Source organism: Mastomys coucha, unplaced genomic scaffold (genome assembly GCF_008632895.1).
Source record: "Mastomys coucha isolate ucsf_1 unplaced genomic scaffold, UCSF_Mcou_1 pScaffold15, whole genome shotgun sequence".
Lineage (NCBI taxonomy): Eukaryota > Metazoa > Chordata > Mammalia > Rodentia > Muridae > Mastomys > Mastomys coucha.
The window spans coordinates 128,678,930-128,703,624 of record NW_022196897.1 but is presented as its reverse complement, the minus strand read 5'-3'; the positions used below and the strand labels follow the sequence as shown (position 1 = coordinate 128,703,624).

Below are 24,695 nucleotides of genomic sequence, written 5' to 3'. Positions count from 1 at the left end.
TATCCCCCCTCCCTCTCCTCACCAACCCACCCACTCATGCTTTCCTGTCCTGGCATTCACCTACACTAGGGCATTGAGCCTTCTCCTCCCATCGATGTCCAACAAGGCCATCCTCTGCTACATATGCAGCTAGAGCCATGAGTCCCTCCGTATATACTCTGTCCCTGGGAGCTCTGGGAGTAGTGGTTGGTTCATATTGTTGTTCCTCCTATGAGGCTGCAAGCTCCTTCAGCTCCGTCAATCCTTTCTCTAGCTCCTTCATTGGGGACCTTGTGCTTAGTCCAATGGTTGGCTGACAGTATCCACCTCTTTGTTTGTCAGGCTCTGGCAGAGCCTCTCAAGAGACAGCTATTTCAGGCTCCTGTCAGCAAGCACTTGTTGGCATCCACAATGGTGTCTGGGTCTGGTGACTGTATATGGGATGGATTCCCCAGGTGGGGCAGTCTCTGGATGGCCTCTCCTTCAGTCTCTGCTCCATACTTTGTCTCTGTATCTCCTCTCATGGGTATTTTGTTCCCCCTTTTATGAAAGACTGAGGTATCCATACTTTGGTCTTCCTTCTTCTTGAGCTTCATGTGCTCTTAAAACTGTATCTTGGAGCCGGGCGGTGGTGGCGCACGCCTTTAATCCCAGCACTTGGGAGGCAGAGGCAGTGGATTTATGAGTTCGAGGCCAGCCTGGTCTACAGAGTGAGTTCCAGGACAGCCAGGGCTATACAGAGAAACCCTGTCTCGAAAAACTAAACAAACAAACAAACAAACAAACAAACAAACAAACAAAAAACTGTATCTTGGGTGTTCCAAGCTTATCAGTGAGTACATATCTTGTGTGTTCTTTTGTGATTGGGTTACCTCACCCAGAATGATATTTTCTAGTTCCATACATTTGCCTAAGAATTTCATGAAGTCATTGTTTTTAATAGCTGAATAGTATTCCATTGTGTAAATGTACCACATTTTTTGTATCCATTCCTTTGTTGAGGGACATCTGGGTTGTTTCCAGTTTCTGGTTATTATAAATAATGTTGCAATGAACATATTGGAACAACTGTCCTTGTTATATATTGGAGTATCTTCTGGGTATATGCTCAGGAGTGGTATAGCTAGGTCCTCAGGTAGTACTATGTCCAATTTTCTGAGGAACTGCCAAACAGATTTCCAGTGTGGTTGTACCAGCTTGCTATCCCACCAGAAATGAAGGAATGTTCCTCTTTCTCCACAACCTCTCCAGCATCTGCTGTCACCTGAGTTTTTGATCTTATCCATTCTGACTGGTGTGAGATGGAATCTCAGGGTTGTTTTGATTTGCATTTCTTTGATGACTAAGGATGTTGAACATTTCTTTAGGTGCTTCTCAGCCATTCGATATTCCTCAGTTGAGAATTCTTTGTTTAGCTCTGTACCCAATTTTTAATGGGGTTATTGGTTCTCTGGAGTCTAACTTCATGAGTTCTTTGTATATATTAGATATTATTCCTCTATTGGATGTAGAGTTGGTAACGATCTTTTCCAAATCTGTTGGTTGCTGTTTTGTCCTATTGACGTGTCCTTTGTCTTATAGAAGCTTTGTAATTTTATGAGGTACCATTACTCAATTCTTGATCTTAGAGAATAAGCTATTGGTATTCTGTTCTGGAATTTTTCCCATGTGCCCATGTACTTGAGGCTGTTCTCCACTTTCTTTTCTATTAGTTTCAGTGTATTTGGTTTTATGTGGAGGTCCTTGATCCATTTGGATTTGAGGTTTGTACAAGGAGATAAGAATGTATCTATTTGCATTCTTCTGCATGCTAACCACCAGTTGAGCCAACACCATTTGTTGAAAATGCCATCTTTTTTCCACTGGATGGTTTTAGCTCCTTAAAGAACAAGTGACCATAGGTGTATGAGTTCATTTCTGGATCTTCAATTCTATTCCATTTAACTCCCTGCCTGTCATTATACCAATACCATGCAGTTTTTATCACGATTGCTCTGTAGTACAGCTTGAAGTTAGGGATGGTGATTCTACCAGAAGTTCTTTTATTGTTGAGAATAGTTTTCACTATCCTATGCTTATTGTTATTCCAGATGAATTTGCAAATTACTCTTTCCAAGTCTGTGAAGAATTGAGTTGGAATTTTGATGAGGATTGCATTGAATCTGTAGATTGCTTTCAGCAAGATGGCCAATTTTACTATATTAATCTTGCCAATCCATAAGCATAGGAGATTTTTCCATCTTCTGAGATCTTCTCCTATTTCTTTCTTCAGAGATTTGAATTTCTTGTCATACAGATCTTTTACTTGCTTAGTTAGAGTCACACCAAAGTATTTTATATTATTTGTGACTATTGTGAAGGGTGTTATTTCCCTAATTTCTTTCTCAGCCTGTTTATCCTTTGTGTAGAGGAAGGACCCTGATTTGCTTGAGTTACATTTATATCCAGCTACTCTGCTGAAATTGTTTATCAGGTTTAAGAGTTTTCTGGTGTAATTTTTGGGGTCACTTAAGTATACTATCATATCATCAGCAAATAGTGATAATTTGACTTCTTCCTTTCCAATTTGTATCCTTGGATCTCCTTTTGTTGTCTAATTGCTCTGACTAGGACTTCAAGTACAATATGAAATAGATAGGGAGAGAGTGGGCAGCCTTGTCTAGTCTCTGATTTTAGTGGGATTGCTTCAAGTTTCTCTCCATTTAGTTTGATGTTGGCGACTGATTTGCTGTACATTGCTTTTACTATGTTTAGGGATAGGCCTTGAATTCCTGATCTTTCTGAGACTTTTATCATGAAGGGGTGTCAGAATTTTGTCAAATGCTTTCTCAGCATTTAATGTAATGATCATATGGTTTTTTTTTGAGTTTGTTTATATAGTGAATTATGTTAATGGATTTACATATATTGAACCATTCCTGCATCCCTGGGATGAAGCCTACTTTATCATGATGGATGATCGTTTTGATGTGTTCTTGGATTTGAGTGGCAAGGATTTTATTGAGTATTTTTGCATCAATATTCATAAGGGAAATTAATCTGAAGTTTTCTTTTTTGTTGGGTCTTTGTGTGGTTTTGGTATTAGTGTAATTTTGGCTTCATAGAACGAATTGGGTAGTGTTCCTCCTGTTTCTATTTTGTGGAACAGTTTGAAGAGAATTGGTATTAGATCTTTTTTGAAGATCTGATAGAATTCTGCACTAAAACCATCTGGTCCTGGGCTTTTCTTAGTTGGGAGACTTTTAATGACTGCTTCTATTTCTTTAGGGATTATTGAACTGTTTATATGATTTATCTAATCCTCATTTAACTTTGGTATTTGATATCTGTCTAGAAAATTGTTCACTTCATTCAGATTTTCCACTTGTGTTGAGTATAGGCTTTTGTGGTAGGATCTGATGATATTCTGAATTTCCTTAATATCTGTTGTTACATCTCCCTTTTCATTTCTGATTTTGTTAATTTGGATACTGTCTCTGTGTCCTCTGGTTAATCCAACTAAGGTTTTACCTATCTTGTTGATTTACTTAAAGAACCAGCTCATGGTATGGTTGATACTTTGTATAGTTCTTTTTGTTTCTACTTGGTTGATTTCAGCCCTGAGTTTGATTATTCCTTGCTGTCTACTCCTCTTGGATGTATTTGCTTCTTCTTGTTCTAGAGCTTTCAGGTGTGCTGTTAAACTGCTAGTCTATGCTATCTCCAGTTTCTTTATGGAGACACTCAGAGTTATGAGTTTCCCTCTTAGCCCTGCTTTCTTTGTATCCCATAAGTTTGGGTATGTTGTATCTTCATTTTCGTCAAATTCTAAAAAGTCTTTAATGTCTTTCTTTATTTCTTCCTTGACCAAGTTATCATTGAGTAAAGGTTTGTTCAGCTTCCATGTGTATGTGGTCTTTCTATTGTTTTTGTTACCATTGAAGTCAAGTCTTAATCCCTAGAGATCTGATAGGAAGCATGGGATTATTTCAATCTTCTTGTATCTGTTAAGGCCTGATTTGTGACCAATTTATATGGTCAGTTTTGGAGAAGGTATCATGAGGTGCTGAGAAGGTTTATTCTTTTGATTTAAGATGAAATGTTCTATAGATATCTGTTAAATACATTTACATGTTAGTTTCTGTTAGTTTCACTGTGCCTCTGTTTTGTTTGTTTGCCTAACCTGTCCATTGGTGAGAGTGGGGTGTTGAAGTTCCCCACAATTATGTATGAGTTGCAATGTCTGCTTTTAGCTTTAGTAAAGTTTCTTTTATGAATGTGAGTGCCCTTGCATTTGGAGTGTAGATGTTTAGAATTGAGAGTTCTTCTTGGTAGATATTACCTTTGATCATTATGAAGTGTTATTCCTTATTTTTTGATGACTTTTGGTTGAAAATCGATTTTAGCTGATATTAGAATAGCTACTCCTTCTTGTTTCTTGGGAACATTTGCTTGGAAGATTGTTTTCCAACCCTTTACTCTGAGGTAGTATTTGTCTTTGACAGTGATGTGTGTTTCCTGTGTGCAGCAAAATGCTGTGTCCTCTTTCTGTACTCAGTCTGTATCTTTTTATTGGGGAATTGAGTCAATTGATATTAAGAGATATTAAGGAATAGTAATTGTTGCTCCTTGTTATTTTTGATGTTATTTTTATGTTTGTGTGGTTATCTTCTTTTGGGTTTGTTGAAATAAGATTAATTTCTTCATTTTTCTAGGGTGTAGTTTTCCTCTTTGTGTTGGCATTTTCCATCAGTTATCCTTTGTAGGGCTGGATTTGTGGAAAGATATTGTGTAAATACGATTTTGTCATGGAATACTTTGGTTTTTCCATCTATGGTAATTGAGAGTTTTGCTGGGTATAGTAGCCTGGGCTGGCATTTGTGTCCTTGTAGGGTCTGTATGATATCTATCCAGGATCTGGTAGCTTTGATAGTCTCTGGTGAGAAATCTGATGTAATTCTGATAGGTGTGCCTTTATATGTTAGTTGACCTTTTTCCCTTACTGCTTTTAAAATTCTATCTTTGTTTAGTGCATTTGGTGTTTTGATTATTATGTGATGGGAGGAATTTCTTTTTGGTCCAATCTATTTGGAGTTCTGTAGGCTTCTTGTATGTTCATGGGCATCTCTTTCTTTAGGTTAGGGGAGTTTTCTTCTATAATTTTGTTGAAGATATTTATTGGCCCTTTAAGCTGGGAATCTTAGCTTTCTTCTATAATTATTATACTTAGGTTTGGTCTTCTCATTGTGTCCTGAGTTTTCTGGATGTTTTGGGTTAGGAGCTTTTTTTGAATTTTGCATTTTCTTTAATTGTTGTGTCAGTGTTTTCTATGGTATCTCATGGACCTGAGATTCTCTCTTCTATCTCTTGTATTCTGTTGGTGATGCTTGCTTCTATGGCTCCTGACTTCTTTCCTAGGTTTTCTATCTCTAGTGTTGTCTCCCTTTGTGATTTCTTTATTGATCCTGGATGGTTTTGTTCAGTTCCTTCACCTGTTTGGTTGTATTTTCCTGTAATTCTTTAAGGGATTTTCATGTTTCCTCTTTAAGATCTTCTACCTGTTTACTTGTATTTTCTTTCATTTCTTTGAGAGAGTTGTTTGTGTCTGTCTTAAATTCCTCTATCATCATCATGAGATGTAATTTTAAATCAGAATCTTGCTTTTCTGATGTGTTGGGATAACCAGGGTTTACTCTGGTGGTTGAACTGGGTTCTGATGATGCCAAATAGCCTTGGTTTCTGTTGCTTATATTCTTTCCCTTGCCTCTTGCCATCTGGTTATCTGTAGTGTTAGCTGGTTTTGCTGTCTCTGACTGTAGCTTGTCTCTCCTGCAAGCCAGTGCGTCAGTACTCTTGGGAGATCAGTTCTCTCTGGGAGGAATTTAGGTATGGAGAGCTGTGGTACAGGGTATGCTCTGGGGTGCAGACAGAGACCAGAAGGATCCTGTCCCTAGCTGATCCTTGGTTCCTGTTTCCTGGTGGCTCTGGGAGAGTCCCTCTTGGGCCAGGAATTTGAAGAAAAGTGGTAGTCTTACCTGTGCTCACAGGTATGTAGGCACTCCTGGGAGACCAGATCTCTCCTGGCGGTATTTGTCTATGTAGCTCTGTGGCACTGGATCAACAATGGGTGCAGATGGGGAAACTGGAAGACTCCTCTCCCTGGCAGCACCTTGGTTCCTGTGACCTGAAGGTTCAGGGGTGGGTTCCTCTGAACAGCAGTGCTGGTGTAACTGTGCTCACAGGCCTCTCTGCGCCCCTGGGAGGCTTGCTTCCTCCCTGTGCTATTTGGGTATGGAGCCCTGTGGCAGAGGATCTGCTCCAGGTGCCAATGGAAACTGGAAGGCCATACTCACATTTTAAAATAAAATTTATGGGTTACTTATTTAATTGCTAACATAATCTTTGAATACATTTTTTAATGAAAATTTTTTTATAGCATGGTGGTTAATTTCTATTTGTCTATACCTTAAATTAATATAATCTTATTTTAATTTTTAAATAATTTGTTGTGTGTGAGCAGGGAAGACAGGTCTATGTACACAGAATGGCTTAGAGCTCATATTTCTCCTGTTCCAGCTTCTTGAGTGCCTGAGTTTAGCTGTGTGTTCCTATTTCTGGCTTAAATTAGAGTGTTTTTTCAAATGTTAGCAATGAATTTCTCACCTAAAGCCCAGCTCTGACTTTGCTGGAGAAGTGCCATCTCTGCAAAACTGATAGCTCTATCATTAAAGAGCTTGGAAACTGATACACCATGGTGCACACCTTTAATCCCAGCACTCGGGAGGCAGAGGCAGGCAGATTTCTGAGTTCGAGGCCAGCCTGGTCTACAGAGTGAGTTCTTGGACAGCCAGAGCTACACAGAGAAACCCTGTCTCAAAGAAAACAAAAACAACAACAAAAAAGAAAGTTTATCTAAACTATACATCAATGTCTTTTCTTGAAACCATGAGAAGATTAAGTTTTCAGGGTAGGTTTGAAACTAAAATATATAAGAACATATCAATTGTTAATGTAGCATGAAAGAAAATTGTAAGTGAAATAGCCCAAATCTATAACCTGCTTACCATGGAACCCTGGCAAGATGGTACAAATTAGCTGTCAGCCCTTACACGAGACAGTCTGATAATTTTTTTAAAATGAATTATGGTTTAGACTAATTTAGTTAGAGTTCTTGAGAGCCTGGAAGACTTTTTAAAATTAGAATACTATAAAAACTTTAAGTCTTTCAGGCACAAATGAACTATGCTAACCTAGAACAGAAACAGTAGGTTCTTTTTTTTGGTGTTTATTTCTTGAGACAAGACCTCTCCACATTGCCCAGGGTGGCCCTAAACTTATGATACGTTTGCTTTAGTCTCCGAATGTTGAGACTATAGATGTACCCTACTACTCTAATTGGCTAAAAAAAAAATTGTTTATTTATTTGTTTGTTTTTAACTTAACTGAAAGCTGGATGTAGTGGTTTACTCCAACAGCCTCATAATCATGAAGCTGAAGGAGGAAGGTCGCCCATGAGTTTGAGGACAGCTTGACAACAATATGAGACTCTACATCGAGAGTTCTAGGACAGCTCAGTTTACATAATAAAACTTCATCTCAATAAAAGAAGGTAAAGAATAAAGAAAGAAGGAAAGGGCAAAAGGGAAAAGCTGGGGTGATTAAGCAGAGAAAAGAAGGAGGAGGAAGACTGGGGGAGGAAGAGGAGAAAGGAGGGAAGGGGATTCAGGAAAATGTGTAGATAATTTTGATGAAATTGTTAGAAACCTTCTGGGGACACACAACAGGGCAAATTTCTGGGACTGACAGTCTCAAGGGGACATGACGTTTTTTGTGCCACAAAATGCACAACTTATTATTCAAATTAATACTTATTATTCATCACAACTATGTAAATCAATATGACCATATTGAACAAAACATCACAAGGCAAGAAAAACAGTCTGAATATCTGAAGTAATTGATGAAACAATAGATTTGAGAATTATATGCTATATATAATGTATTGTTTTTTGAAAGGTAAGATAGACATACAAACTGATGAAGAGTTATAAAAAAAAAAGAAAAGGAAATTGTAGAAATTTACATTCTCATATCAATGGAGTTTTAAAGTTCCATTAGTAAAATCAACAAGAGTAAGGAAAGAATCAGTGAACTGGGTAATGCAGAAAGGAAAATATGAGAAATAAAAGCAGAGCAAATTCTTCGGGAATGGCAGAGAATTTAAAAAATGTATAACACTTTCAACTGAATGCTAGAAGAGGCACTGGAACAAAAGTAATAACTGCTGGCTGATAGTTTTCCAAAGTTAATGACAGACACCAGTGCAAAGATCTAAAACAATGAAAGATCATCCAGCAGATGAGATGCACAAAACAAAAATGAGCTGCAGAAAACCAAAGACAAAGGAAGGATAAACCAGAAAAGAAGCCAGAGAAAAATGCTACCTTACCCATGGGAGGAAAAGAATAACTACTTTCCTTGAAAACTCATGTAGCTCCTCACCAGAAACCACATCAGCAAGAAAACAGTGGTGTTAACTATTTAATACTTTATTATTGATAGGCCAGCATTCTCAACCATTATAGAATTCTATATATAACAAAAATAGTTAAAGGAAGGACAAAAAAGGTCTCAGACAAATGAATACGTCTGAAATTCATTCCCAGTACCTCTCTGTTGCTGTAAATGTCAAAATAAGTTCTTCATGGAGAAAGAAATGAGAATCAGATATTGGGAAGATATCACTGGGGTTAGAAAAAGAATCTCTGAGAAACAATCTGTAAAATGAAATGAAAGAAAAATCAGGTTTTTATTATCCCTAATTGATCTAGGAGATGGATATTTGTATACTGCTACAACTAAGGTCATATTGGGTGATTGTTACATGGATAGTTTAGGTGAATTGAGAGACAGCAATGTCACAATGGTAGGAGAAGGATTGGCAGGACCTTAGAAGGTACCAGAATAAAAAGGGGAGGAGTTTAGAATAGTGTTATTTTAAGATGAGCTTATCTAAAAATGTATATCCCACATAGCTACAGTTAAAAAACAAAGTATATAAATAATTCTGGAGACTTGTGTGCTCAACACTTTATCCCTAGCTGGTGATATTTTGGGAAGTTCTGAAAACTTAGAAGGTAAGATGAAGCTGGAGGAGTAAGGTCACTGGAAATGAGCTCTTGGCCAGAATATTATCCTTGGCTACTTTGAGCTTTAATCTCTTGGCATCCTCTGCTATAATACGAATTGCTTGGCTCTGCTGCGGTCTATGGTTTCCTGTTCTACTGGACTAAACCTTCTGCAAATGTGGACCAAACACATCCTTTCTCTTGTAAGTTGTCTATATTAGGTATTGTGGTCACAGCAATGCAAAAATAATAGAATTGAAATGTTAACAGAGAAGATAAAATAGATCCATGGAAAGGCTTGGTTGGAGCTAGAGGAAATAGAGACAGGTGAAAACATGGCTGATGTTAAATGTCACATGTGAGCCATTCCTTTAAATAAGTGATATAAATACATAGACCAATCAAATGTAATCTAATCAAATGTAAATACAAGATCAAGATACATTGTTTACACAAATTTCATCTTAAATATAGACTTTGACAAAATAAAATTAAGGGATACAGGGAAAAAAAGAAACTGCTAATACTACCCAGAAAAAATAAATAACAGAAACAATATTAATTTTAGGTAAAGCAATTCTGAGAACAAGGAGCATTATCGTGGCTAAAGAGCTCTACTACATGAGGACAAGTCCAATATGGCATAACTATTCTAAGCTGTGTGCACATCTGACAACATTGCATTAAAATATGTGAATCAAAGCCTGAGAGAGCAGGACAAATAGACAACTTGCTATTCCCTTTGAAGACTTTAACCCTTTCCTGTCAGGAATCATCTACTAAGAACACAGGGAATCAATAAGGCTATAATTAACATATGTATCACTATCAGTTTGCTTGAAACTCACATTCTCATTCATTCAGCAATAGCAGAATATACAATCACCTCTATTCCACATAGAACATCATTAGACTGAGATATAAAACATACCTTAACATACTGATGGAAGTAATACAGATAGGTTGAGACCACAATGAAGCTGAACTAGAAATTAATAATTGGAAATACATTTGACATCAGCAAATATTTGGAAATTAACCATAGAATTGATTGAAGCAATTAATCAAAGCAACTACAAAAATATGCACAAAAGTATTTTTAATTAGATTAAAATAAAAATAAAACAATAAATTGTGGAATCTTCCTAAAGCATCATTTAGGTATGATTTCATATTTAACATACATAATAAACAAGAAACATCTAAAAAAAATTATATAAGATTCCACAAATGAGAACCAAGATGAAGTAGAGTTTAGGCCTAAAGAAAGCAAAGTTAAAAGATAGAGCAGAAACAAATGAAATTGGAAACAAGAAAGTAGAAAAAAATCGAAATAGCAAAAGCTGGGTCTTTGTACAGATGTAAACTAGGAAGGCTCTCACAAGGCTGACTAAGCAAAAAGGAGCAGATGACTACTGATGTCAGAAATGAGAGCTGGACATCCAAGGAAGGGGGAACATAACAGAGATAGGCTACAGATAACACTCTATTCACAGGCTGATTGCTTTGGTATAGTTGACCTCTTCTTGAAAAGTATCACCTACCAAACTTATACAAGGAGCTATTGACAGACAAAACACGGTGGCTCCATTCAGTATATTGAATCAATCAATACCTATAAAAAAAAAAAAAGGCAACTGCCAGACCCAGGTGGCTTTTATTGTGTTTTATAAATAATTTAAAGAAAAACATTACATCAGTTCTCCACTGTATGCTTCCTTCTGAAAACAGAAGCAAAGGAACACCTTTTGTCTTATTCTCTAAGGTTGGTACTATGAAGTGGAAAATTCTGGTCTTCACTGGCAATGCTCTTGCATTGGCATGCCTTACAATGTTTTGTGGGTCTTCATTCATCTTCACTTGTCATGACTTTGTAGAGAGAAACGCACCAAAGTACTCATGGTATTCCAGCTGCTTCTTGCTGCATCTGAAGACGCATGTCAGATTGGTGGAGGCTCGCTATTTCTTCTGGATAGAGCTGCTACTACTGACTTGTGTTTGGAGTCGCCCCCCAAAGAACCGCTTGTAAACAGATCTACATCCCTCTTGTCCTATTAACCATCTTCTCTCCCTGCCTTTAGTTGGTGGGTTAGAAGGGAGGTTGAAGCATTTAAGAACCCTTATTAAAATAGGTTTTGAAAAATCCAAGACTACAGTACTACCTACCTTAATACCAAACTATACTGACATTATAGAAAAGTAAAGCCACATATCACCATTACTTATTAACACAGACATTAGCAAACTAAACACAATAGCATCTAAAATGAGCTGTATGAACTATCATGATTTATTGCAGGTATAATACACAAAATTATTCATGCAATTTTTCTCATCAGTAGACAAAAAGGAGAAAATCATATGAATATATATTCTATAATATATTAAATATATTATAGAAAAAAAGCATTTGGCAAAATTTAGCATACAGTTTTTAACAGATCCATAGATCTTAAAGCCTCCCAGTCGGCTAGGAGTAGAGAGGAACTCTGAATTTGATAAAGAATGTCTACAAGATAATCCACAGCTAGCACTGATATTTATAATGAAGAACTGGACACATTTTCCTCAAAATCAAAGGACCAGCAAGGGTGTTCTCTCACACCATTCCTACTCAATATCACAGTGATCCCTGTGGTGGTATCATCAGATGAGACAAAAAATTTTAACACAAACCAGAAAGGAAAAAATAAAATTGTAATCAGGTGTGGTTGTATATACCTCTAACCTCAGGACTCTGGAGGCTGAGGCAGGAGCATTGCAACTTTAAGCCACAAGAGCTCATTTCCAGTGACCAGAGTTCTTGTATGTTTCTTTAGGTTAAGGAAGTTTTCTTCTGTACATTGGGAGTATTCACTCTCTTCTGTACCTATTATCTTTAGTTTTGGTCTTCTCAGTGCATCCTGGATTTATTTCCTGGATGTTTTGGGTTAGGAGCTTTTTGCTTTTTGCATTTTCTTTGTGTGTTGTGTCAATGTTTTCTAAGGTGTCTTCTGCCCTTGAGATTCTCTCTTCTATCTCTTGCATTCTGTTGACGATGCTTGCATCTATGGCTCCTGATTTCTTCCCTAGGTTTTGTATCTCCAGGGTTGTCTCTCTGATTTCTTTATTGTTTCTATTTCCATTTTTAGATTCTGGATAGTTTTGCTCATTTCCTTCACCTGTTTGATTGTGTTTTCCTGTAGTTCTTTAAGGGATTTTTTGTGTTTCCTCTTTAAGAGCTTCTACCTCTTTACCTGTGTTCTCCTGTATTTCTTTGAGGGTGCTATTTATGTCTTTCTTAAGGTCCTGTATCAACATCATGATAAGTGATTTTAGATCTGAATCTTGCTTTTCTGGTGTGATGGTGTGTCCAGGACTTGCTATGGTGGGAGAATTGGGTTCTGATGATGCCAAGTAACCTTGGTTTGTGTTGCTTATTTTCTTATGCTTGCCCCTCATCATCTGGTTAGCTCTAGTGCTACCTGCCCTTGCTAAATCTGACTGGAGCCTGTCCTTCCTGTGATCCTGGTTGTGTTAGAACTCCTCAGAGTCAAGCTGTCTCTGTGATCCTGTGATTCTGGGATCCTGTGATCCTGGGCTTGTTAGAGCACCTGGGAGTGTGGCTTTCTCTGTTGTGTTGTGGGACTGGCTGCAGAGCTTGCACCCAAGGTCTGCTCTGGACCCCAGCCCAGACAGACTGGAAGGAACTTGAGTCACTGGGCTGGCAGACTTCCTGTGTGCCTAGTCCTGCTGGTCCCAGTTACTCCCAGTGTTGGAACAGATGTTGGTTCCTGCTCATCTCTGATCCTGGATGTGTCAGAGAGCCTGGGAGTGGATCTTCCTCTGGGTGTTGTGGGACTGGCTGCAGAGCTTGCCCCAAGGTCTGGTCTGGACCCCAGCCCAGACAGACCGGCTCCATCTTTCAACTATGGAGAGTTGTTGATACTTAGAGCTTTACTGTCTTAAGTTTTTTTTTTTCTGTAAATGCTAATAAAGTGTCCTTGAGAATTCTTCTGTACAAAAAGAAATCGTACAATACTCTTATGATGTATACAAGTCATTTTTCATGCATTTGTCCAAAGGCATGTAATATATAACACAAAGAGTGAGACTTAACATGATCTCTGGACCTTACTTAGATGGTAATCATGTGAAAATATTGATGCATTGCTAATGTCACATGCACTGCAATAATTTTAGGGGGTAAAAATCTGAAAAATTGGAGGTAAGGGGAAGGGGTATGTGGGAACTCTGATTGTCACTTAATTTTCTCTGCAATGTACCAGTAAAATCTAGATAGATACACACACGCACACACACGCACACACACACACTGTAAAGGTACAAAACCTAGATTAAACACTTAGATTCTCCTAAATCCAGTTTTTAATTCTGACAGCTGAGTGTAGGTGAAAACCCACTAAGGAAGAGTTATTAAACCAATTAGAGCCAAGTGCCAGTCTGGGAGAACTTTCTTAAGCTTTAAACAAAGTTTTGCAGTGAACCCCTTGTGATCAGCCAGCACAACAGGAAGGGTGTCAGGTGGAAGGTTGGTGGCCATCTGGGATACTGTGTTGATTTCTTCCTCCTCAAAGCTTGTGACCCAGTAAAGGGGTACTCTGCTGACTCAGAGTTGTGTAACACCAAGCCAAAGAGGCTTCTCTGCTGCTCTTCAAACACAAACCACCTGTGATTTTAGGTTCATTAAACTCTCCAAATAATTAATGGAGAGCCTCCACTGCTTCACCAGTGGAGACAAATATTTGATTTTGTGAAGGAACAGCATTCTGCTGACTAAGTAAAGGAGGCATTGAATCACAATGCCAGCTGTTGATGTCCATAGGAGGAGGCCACAGGTGTGCATTAAACAACATCCCATAATCTTTGCATAAGACCATGTTTCTCTCAGGTTCTGATGCCCCATTCCAGGACTGCCTTCTGCCTAACAAAAGTACCTCCACAGTCAAGGGTGAAATAAGTATCTTATTTTTCTTTTGGTTTTGAGAGTTAAGAGTTCAGGACAAGCTTGGCTTACAGGGAGGTAGGGGATCTGCTGTTCTTGGATTCATCATTATTTTACATCAGCTTGACAGAGGACTTGAAGCATCCATATGTGAGATGGATTCTTTACACATACCACACAGAAGGAGGTTAGTGCTCTTTGACCTGCTTGTCTTTCCAGATGGCATCGCATCCTCCACATGTTGTTGATTGGGCTTCTTGTGGCATGATGTTCTCAGAGAGATCACAGTTATACTATATCTATCTATCATCTATCTATCTATCTATCTATCTATCTATCTATCTATCTATCTATCTATCTATCTCTTCATCCATTCCTTGGCAAAAGTAATCTCACATGGCTGTTCTTGGAGTCAGGCAGTAGAAGTTGACACCTCTTATGAGCTTTATTTGTTTGGTTTATGTTGACATGCATATAGGTCTGTGTACCAAGTACATGACTGAAGCCCACAGAGGCCAGATGAGGTCATAGAATTCACTAGAACTGGAGTTACAGATGACTGTGGAACACCATATGAATGCCAGGAGTTGTACCCGTGTCCTCTGGAAGTACTTTTAACCACTGGGATATCACTTTAGCCATAACTAGAACAGTCTCAGCTACTTCTACAATATTATGTTCATCAAAGCAGTTTTTGAATATATTAATATATGGAAATGTGTGGAAAATATTCTTAAATGTTGTGAAAATTTCCCTTCACTATTCTTCTTCATTTTATGGGTAGAAGAGAAGTAGGTGCCATTTAGTGTGTGTCCCCTTTTTCTTTACATTTGAGAAAACTGTGTGAAGAGCTATAAATCATCTTGTGACAGTACCTCGACAGGGACTAGTTTTAAACAAGTGGTATAGTACTCTGCATTACTCCAAGCAATGCAAGAAAGTGGGGGCCAGCTTCATATGTGGGTGTACACAGGAACATCTAATCCTTTACTCCTTAATATTATTGGTGCCTGAAACTCTCTCCATAGGGACTGTCAGTATTATTCTTCATAAAGACTAACTACATTAAGTGCATATTATGTACGGGAGCTGAATTAGATAGAATCAAAATATAAAAGTATTAAGTATTGTATAGAGGTATTTCTTTGCCAAGTCTTCTTTCCCATGTGGAACATCCTGGTAGGTCTGGCGATGGAGACAATGACAGAATTTCAAGTGGAGGACATTTACAGATGGTTGGGGGTCCCTTAGAAGAAATAGGCCAGGTGACTCTCAGTTTTGTTTTTTTTTTCCTGCATTTTAAATGCCAAGTCCCACTAAGAACTGATGAAGAACTAGTTATCAGTTTGCCTACAGTTTAAAAATTTTAAAGTCCAGGTGGACACAAAGGTATGAGTTAAACAAACCAATGGGGAGCAATAAGATGGAACACTGGTTAATTGTCAAAGTGGAAAACCATTCAGAACTTGCTGCAGGATGAGTGTTACTGTATACATCACTGATTATCTGAATTAAAAGAAATATAGCAGGAACTTGTGTGCTATTTTGCCAGTACGAAGAGAAATCCTGCATGGCACAGATGTTCCCCAGAGAAAGATGTCAAACCTGAAATGACAGAGCTGGTAATCAAAGACATTGTACATCAGAGAATGCAAAATGCAACAAATCGCCACTTACCAGCAGTAAATTCCATCTGATTGCTGGGCCTAGCCTGTTCCCTCCCCAAACTACAGAATCTTAAAGATAGGACACTGTGTCATGGGTGACCCAGTTTCCTGAGAGCCTACTACTGGTTCCTCTGCTTAGGACAGCTACGCAGCACTCAGCGGGTGTTTCAGTGTACACCAAGCAATAAGGCAGATAAACAAAAAAATTAGCACTCCACCCTGCTATGCAGTATCTGTAGTCTTAATGAAGTTCAGGTTGGAGTTTTGCCAAGTTACTGTGTAGATGGTGGCCTTTTACACTATTGTATTATGGGGACAATTTGACACTTACAGTTACCTTACCTTATTGCCTATGATACCTGGGACAAATATCCAAAGTGATATCTGGTAACTCGTGGGGCAAAGGATTTCTGAACTAAAAGAGCCAAGAAATCTTTTAGAATTGTACTGTATCTAACATAGTTGATTTGATTTAACAGAAATCCTCCCCTTAACATCTTGTCTTAGTCAAGCTCTGGATATAAATGGATGAATAAAATATAGTCCACTGCCCTGGAGAAACTCCAGTGTGAAGAAACTAGGTGTTGAACTTAGTGCTAAAACACATGGAGGAGGTCCTGTGTGCTCACGAATGTGGCCCGTCAGGGAGACTGACTGTAGAAGAAGACATCATTGATTAATCTCAAAAGCAAACAGGATGTCAGGTGAAGAGTTACATGGTGGTGAGTTAATTCGAGCAGAGGGCATGAAGTACCCAAACATCATACAACATGCTCATAAAATTGCCAGCAAGTGTGTGGTAGTACCAGAGGGGTGTGCCTATATGTAGGACTGGAGGGCAAGCAGGACTGGAGCATGTGATGCCAAGTGACAGCTTAAAGCTTAGAAGTGGGATGTTACTCTGAATGACAGGGATGAGTGGATCCCAAAGAGGCTAGTTGATGCAGGTGATAAAAGCTATAACTCAGAGCATTCTGAGTCATTAAATGAGGAAGGGAATTTTAGGGGTCGCTCATGTCCCCAAATACTGTATCTCATTTTGTGAAGCCTGTGGAGCATGTGAAAAGTCACTTTATTTTTGATTTACTCTCTTATCTCTCTTACTTTACTCTGGCTCTGACTCTGAAACATACTATTTTTACCAGGATATTTGCTTTTTTTTTTTTTTCTGGCTTCCCTAACTAACATCCCTGACCTGTTGGATTGTTTTTATTTTTGTTGTTGTTGTTTGATTGTCTTTTTCATTGCTCATTTCTATAGCCAAAAATAATAATTTTGTATTTTAAGCTCCCAACTTTACTTTTTACCCCCAGGACCTTAAAATCATGACCTTATGCCATATCCCTCTCTTCTAGGACATGTAAGAAGTCTTGTCCTTGAGTTGGATTTCTCCTTATCATTTTAAATGCATGGTCCCAGGTAATATACCTTACTGCCATATATATATATATGTAGGTATATACACATATACACATATACATACACACACGTGTATATACATATATATAGTATAATCTGCCTCCTACACACACACACATGTGTATATACATATATATATATGTATATATATATGTATAATCTGCCTCCTACACACACACACACACGTGTATATACATATATACATATATATACATATATATGTATAATCTGCCTCACACACACACACGTGTATATACATATATACATATATATATACATATATATGTATAATCTGCCTCACACACACACACACACACACACACACACACACGTACATATATATATGTAACCTGCCTCCTCCTGAATCCTTTGGAAAATCAGTTTAAGTTTTGGGATGTTTTACAAGGTGACAGGAAGCAGAAATGAGAGTGAACCTGCAGGACCAAGAAAAGGCCCAAAAACATGGCACACATACTATTGAAATTATAGTGTGAGACTCCACCTGCCTTAACTGCGTAACCTCATCACAGCTTACAAAGCACCAGTGAAACTGCTACATGGGAAAAAGGATATCAGAGCTGGGAAACCAGTTCAGTAGGAGAGGGCTCTTGTAGATATCCAGGGTTGCAGAGCCATATGTGTACACCATTTTCATAACAGTAGCTCTTCCAGTTTCCTAAGACTGTGTGGCACAGTGGTCCTATGGCCTTGAGGCAAGTTATTTGATTACTCTGTGTCTTAGGCTATAGTCTTAGCTACCATAATAAAATACCTTAGACTGGGTTGTTTGTAAAAACAGAATCTGCCACTCTTTGTTCTGGAGGCTGCCATGTAAGGTTGAGATCTGAGTTGGAATTCTGATGGTTCATGCAGCTGCCTTCTCAGTCTGTCATTATAGGGAAACCGAATCCTGGGAACACCCCGGGGGTTCTTTTATAAGAGATTTAAATAGATTGACCCATGGGGATGTTACCTTATTGAACTTATCTTCTAACAAAGATGTGCCCTTCTTCGTTTTTTTTTTATTTTGGGGTTAGGAATCTAATAGGAATTTGGATGGGCACAACCACTGGCTCTCAGGCTCTCGGTCTGTAAGCTGTGAGTGAAAATAGCTAAAATAACTAAACAAACTCTTAATTGCATTTGTGGAAATGTCTCAGTGAAATTCATTAATATATGCAGTTAATATACACTAAGAAAAATAATTAAAATACTAGATTACACATGAGAAAACATGTAAGAGTATTGTTTTATTTTTCTCTCTTTAGGAGCTAACTCTAAAACAAGAATTGTCTTCAAGATAAACCAGGGAAACCATGGAAACTGATATGAAGCAGGGAAGGAGGTCAGTATGTAAATGAGTGTTAATGAGGAGGATCAGGTATAGCTGAGTTATAGAGGCCTTGCCTAGCAAATATGAATGTGAGGTGACTCCTGGCATCACACATACACAAGAACAGGATTCGCTAAGAGAATCTATAGATTAAATTCTACTGAGAGTTCTGTGCATGTATGACATGAACACCTGGCTGAGAAGGAGTCTGGGATGTTTGCCCAGTATCCTGTCTTGCCCAAAGGATAATCTTAGCATTTGTAGCCTTCTCTGTTCTTTAAATGGTTCATTAATGTGTTTGTGCAAAAATAAAATAACAAATGAATAAATAAATGACCCTCGATGGAGCTTTTGGTGTAGATGTCTATACTAGGGAGATAGTGGTATGGGATAAATGATGAATGTTTTGGGAATTTGGTTGAGGCACCAGAGCACCAGCTATGAGAATTAGACATAATGGCATAGACAGCTATAAGGACAGTGCTTGGGAGGGACTCAATCTGTAGTGACATTAAGCTATGGAAAACATGGACTGATTAACAAAAACTCAAGACTCAAGAGATTGGATGTCTTGGTGAACCATCTGCTTTTGCATGCCCCTGTTACATACACTCCAGGTCTTTAGGAAAAACCTTGACACAGATGCTGACAAATGCACTCTAGTCACCCATGTGGAAGAGCTCAAGCTGTTCCACAGCCCAGAGACTCATGCAGCCTGGTTTTGTCTTTTAGAGCCATGTTGGCAGCTACCTTCTTGCAAGCTCCTCAAACACAGCAAGACCACATGTGAAGTGCTCACAGTTACATGATTCTGAATAGGAAGAGTTGGAAATGGAGGATCAATAAGTATAAGGTTGCCTAGTTGGGACATTTAATTTATAGTGTTCTTTTTCATGACATTTGATGAAGAAGAAAGCTACAAAAAGACAGAAGAGGACTTCCTGTATGTGAAAAGGAATTATGATTTCAAAACTTGCCAATCAGCTGTGTCTTTGGTTGTTTGGCTTTGGGGAAGCAGAAGACAGCGCTAAGAAAACCAGTTTCAACTTCTCAATGTATTTGAGCTTAATTGATAACCACATCAAGAACTGTATACCTAGGTAAACATAATTACTTTCCTAACAGAAGAACCAACTCACATTAATCATTTCAACTTACCAATGGTTGTTTGGGGCAGGTACTTGCCCAGGTCCAATTAGCCAGAATGCAGAGTTCATGGGTCAGCAAGCTAATTGCTTTATTATTTTCATTTGTCATCATCTTTATTAGATGTCATCGAAACACAGGGACCTTGTGTTTGGAAATAAAATGTCCTCTGTGGACTCATGTGTTGGCAAAACTCAGCACCCTCATGGTGGCACTGTGTGTGACCTGTGGAACCTTTCTGTCCGAAAGCATGGCTGACAAAGGTGGATGCTGAGCAGGCCTCTTAGGGTTGTCCTCTGGCCTGCTTCTGGCCAAGTCCTCTCTGCTCTTGCCTCCTGCTGTAATGGAAGCAACCACCTCATGCAAATGTTGCTTTACATGCAAATTTTTTTCCACCACCATGACTTTCCTGCATTAATATGCCAGAACTATAAGCCAAAATACAACTTTATTTGGCTGCTCCTGTCCTATTGCTGAGAGTGGTGATTAATACATGCCTAACTTCTATCTGAACTTTAGTATGTGAACTTCCCATAAACTGCTCAAATCTTTTATGTTTTATCCCAGACTCTTCCCTAGTCAGTGATGGTACCCATTATTCCTAGAGGTAAAACATGGGGCTATCCCTCAGATGAGCCTCTGTTATTCTGTTCCAGAAATTCGTTTTGTAATTCACTCATGGTTTGTATTAGTTCTTTGAGAATTTTATGTTTTCTGTATGTTTAGAGTGTTTAAAAAATTTGACTAACAATATGTTTTGAATATATTCTTTCCCTTCCCCCAACTCCTCCCATATTCTCCCACATCCCCATCCACTCCAATTTCTCTAAAAAAAAAAAACAACTCCTACAAATATAGCACATGCAAAAATCATGGCACCTATTTCGTATTAACCAAGTACTTCTGGGCATGAGGCCCACCTTGGAGTGTGGTATATATACTCAGTACCACTCTGTGGTAGTTTGAATGAAAGTAGCCCCCATGGGCACGTAGTGAGTGGCATGATTAGGAGTTGTGGCCTTGTTGGAGTAGGTGTGGCCTTATTGGGAGAATGTCACTAGGAGTGGGCTTTGAGGTTTCAAATGTGCAAGCCAAGCCCAGGGTCTCTCTGTCTTCTGCTGCATGCCTATCAAGATGTAGAACTTTGGGCTCCTTCTCCAGCACCATGTCTGTTTGCATGCTACCACGCTTCTCATCATGATGATAATGGACTAAAGCTCTGAACCTGTGAGCCAGCTCTGAGTAAATATTTTCCTTTATAAGAGTTGCTGTGACATGGTGTCTCTTCACAGCAATAGCAACCATAATACACATACCTTATAATACACATGCCTTAGCTTCTTGGTTAGGAGTAGGACTTTGTGTCCACTTCTTCTCTGTGCTTGAGTTTTGTCTGGTTCCAATTTGTGCATACTGTCATAGTCTCTGTGGATTTATATGTGCATCAGCCCTGTTGTGTCTGGAAGATGCATTTTGCTTGGAGTCATCTACTACTACCTCTGGATCTTATATTCTTTCTTCCTCTTCTTCTACTGAGCCTTGATAGGAAGGGCTTGAAGTAGACATTTCACTTAGAGCTGAATCTGCATATTGCCGGGCAGTGGGTTTCTGTGTAAATTACTGTCTACTTCAAGGAGAGTTTTCTGTGGTGAGGACTGAGTGAGGCAGTAACCTTTATGTATAGCAATATGTCATTAAAAGTTGTTTTACAGCTATGTTCATTTAGCAGAATAGTAACAATCTTTCTCCTATGATTCCTGATCTATAAGTCTGGGATTCTCGGCTTCAATAACAGTGTCAGATGTAGGTTCTATCTCATGGTTGGTCCTTAAATCCAATTTCTAAAAACCTTCCATAACATTTGTGCCATTATTATAGCGACATATCTTGCAGGGAGGTCCCTGTTACAGGTCACAGAGTTTATAGCTAGGTGATATTGGTGATTGATTGCTTTTTTCCTCTAGTAGTGTGCCAAGTACCTTCCAGCACCATGAACATTAGTCAGTAGGGTTGAGGCTTGGAGTTGAGCACTGGTTAAATTTCTCCATGCTCAATGACATAAGTAAGTTATGTCTTCTTCTATAGGGCCTTACCATCAGGCTACATAAAGAAACTAACCAAAAGCCTTAATAATAGTCTGTGGTGTTTGGGGTCTCTGGGACCTCTTTGGCCAATGTCTCATCAAGATGTAAGCCAAAATGTAACCCATTCCTGGTACTGGAGATTTTACTTGCTAGTTAGGGCATTCTTTTCTGATTGCCTGGTAACCCCAGTGAAATTCTTTTTATATACTTTAGTAAACTTCTAAAGCATTGAGCTTCCATGTGGCCTTTTCAAAGGTTGTTAGTGTTGTTTTTCCTTCCCCATATTTCCTCCTTTACTCTTTCCTATTCCCTCCCCCATCTTTTCTAGTTTCCTTTTCATCTACGCATAGCACTATAGTCTATTTCCTCTTTCTTATAAGAACTTTTGTTCCCCTCCACCCAGATTTTATGTCCACATTATTTATCCCAGTAAGCTAGAGTCCTCCATCAGCCCCAGTAGCTGCTCAGAGTTGGGCTCCTAGTACCCTCCTCCCACAGCAGCAGGACTACCTCTTGATTCTTCCAATAGTAATTTGGGCTTGAGCCTGTTGAGGAACCTTGCTTTTAGCTTATCTAAAGGAGAGAACCACACATGACCTTCTTGCCACTACTGATTTTCTGCCGAGAATTAAGGGTATGAACAAGGGGATGCAGTTCCCATGTTCCCTTGGTCTCCTCTAGGACTGCTCTAGTTCGTCACTGTTTTCTTTCTGCTGTAGCTGCAAACCAACATCCTTTCCATACCCTTTATGTAATGGGAGCTGCTGCTGGGAGGATTCTGCTACCCAGGAAATTTGGGATAAAGGGTATTCAGTAAGAACCGTCCTATCCAAGGATCCAGGGATGGTCAAAGCCCCTTGAAACCAGCCTAGAAGCTGTTAAGGGTGAATGAGACCTGTGAAAAAAAGCTGTGTTTCATGTAAAGATATTAAATAAATTGGAAAGAAGAAAAAAAAAGCCTAAATCACCAGTCATCTAAAACTGAAAACATACCAGAGATAAGTGATCTTTGGAAATCATAGTTTAAGGGAAAAGTTTCCAGTGCCCACCGATTCGGTCTGAATTCTGTGCTTATACTGAATTCATCAGGGCACAATCATGAGCTTTCTTTCCTTAATTTCCTGAAGAATCACTTTGACCATGTTGAATTCTAATTGTCAGCCTTCCAAGCTTGTCCAAGGAGTGAATAAGACACAGTCCTTCCTTCCACATTTATATACAGCAATCTCAGGAACTCCTACGTAAGATTTCATACAAAGACTATTTTTTAGAATTTAATGTCAAGGTCGACTCACTTTATTCATACATACATGATGTATTCATTTTGGGACAAAATTTTCTAAGTTTTCATTATTTTCTTGACTCCCAGAATATTCAGAGCAGTGATTCAGTTCTTAGAACAAAATTAACTCTGATTATTAAAAACACATCCCCTCATTCCTTTGATGAGTCTCATTATGAAATTTTATTCTTTCCTTTACTACAAGATCTACAAAATTCTATGTCTTAGAAGGGGTCAAGTAGGCACAAAGAGATGACATTTGACAGCTTAGTAAATGTGCCCTGTTTCAAGTATACAGAAACACTCACTCATCCAGAGCACTGTAGGTATTATTTTTCTCTCCTTTCCCAGGTGAAGAGATCCCTTCAAGTTATTGTTGTTATTAGAACCAGAGTATAGTTTTGAGTCTGTAGGTGATGGACTAGGTCCTCTGATCCATACAATTTCCTCTGTGCCAGGCTGAAATCAGTGTGATATAAAAAAACGAGCTGTGGTAAACTCAATCTTTGTCTGATTCCTGTGAAAATCCTACTTAGAGATGTTCCTTTTGTGTCTTTTCATACTGTTAGAAGAATATACAAGACCTCGAATCAGTGATGTCATCACAAGGAGATAGAAGATGTTGGTTGATATAAGTGAAAATTAGTGATGCTGATGAAGATGATTGAGTTGATGGTGCTGGAGTAGCTCATGGTAATAACTACGATATGAGATGTGGTGATGACAGTCCTGATAAGAATGATGGCGTGGGTAAGGATGGGCTCTTGCTGCATCTCAGCACAAAAGGACTTTGTGGTGAGTATCAGTTACTTCCCCCATATTCCTTCTGTTGTGCTTGCTTTTAAGAGATTGCTTCTGAGAGCTATAGTTTATTTGAAAGTTGAATAAACTGAGGTACAAGAGACATTTGGTAATTTGCAAAGTGCATACAGGTGGAGTGTTAATGTTAGAATTTAAATCTAGCTTGCTAATTACATTTTAGGAGCTCTCTATCACCACCTACTCCGTGGCTCAGTGGGAGAGGTAAAACAGAACCAACACACAGAGACAAACATCTGAGAAAAGACAGCAAGCAGCTGTACTTGCCATTGGGTCCATGAATTTGATAAGTTTGGAGAGACCGGAGACCAAAGATACATAAGTCGGTCTATTTAAGGAGATTTGGGAATAGTTAACCCACACCATTGTCCATGTCCAGCCCACAGATGAGTAGAAAAGAATGCTGGAATGTATGACATACTTGGGTCCAGAAGCACTGTCCCAAAACAGCAGGAACCTCTCAGAAGGTCAGTGTTGCAACGCAGGTATCTATTCAGATCTCTCTTGGCCTTTCTTAGTGTTTCGGTGTCCCCTTCTTACAGCCTCAGTGTGTTCGGAGTCTAACAGGTTCTTCAGGAGATGCTCTTGATCTGCTGTAGCCACTTTGCCTACACACACACATACACACACACACACATACACACACACACAGAGTTGTATAATATTTTATGTCCCTATAGAAAGGTGGTAGCTAAAGACAGACCCTGGAAGAGTATATGAAGTCTGTACACCCTAGGAAATTCTCTAGTGAGATTTGCATCCTCAAACTCCTTGTGGCCTTGAGGAGGACAATAGAACTCTCTCTGCAGGACTTGCCTGGAATTACTCCTCTATTTGGCTTCCTCCCTTTCATATTGTTTTGCTCATTCTCTTTCTTGATCAATTCTGCTAAGAACAACCCTCTGAAAAATCAC

General features: G+C 38.8%; 1 long non-coding RNA gene across 1 annotated transcript; it reads left to right on the top strand.

Moving 5' to 3' along the window:
• Positions 1 to 17,058: 17,058 nt before the first annotated feature.
• Positions 17,059 to 23,679, top strand: LOC116091049. The gene is made up of 3 exons (XR_004118919.1): positions 17,059 to 17,117; positions 18,386 to 18,462; positions 23,532 to 23,679. It is a non-coding gene; the product is annotated as an uncharacterized LOC116091049 (long non-coding RNA).
• Positions 23,680 to 24,695: the final 1,016 nt, after the last annotated feature.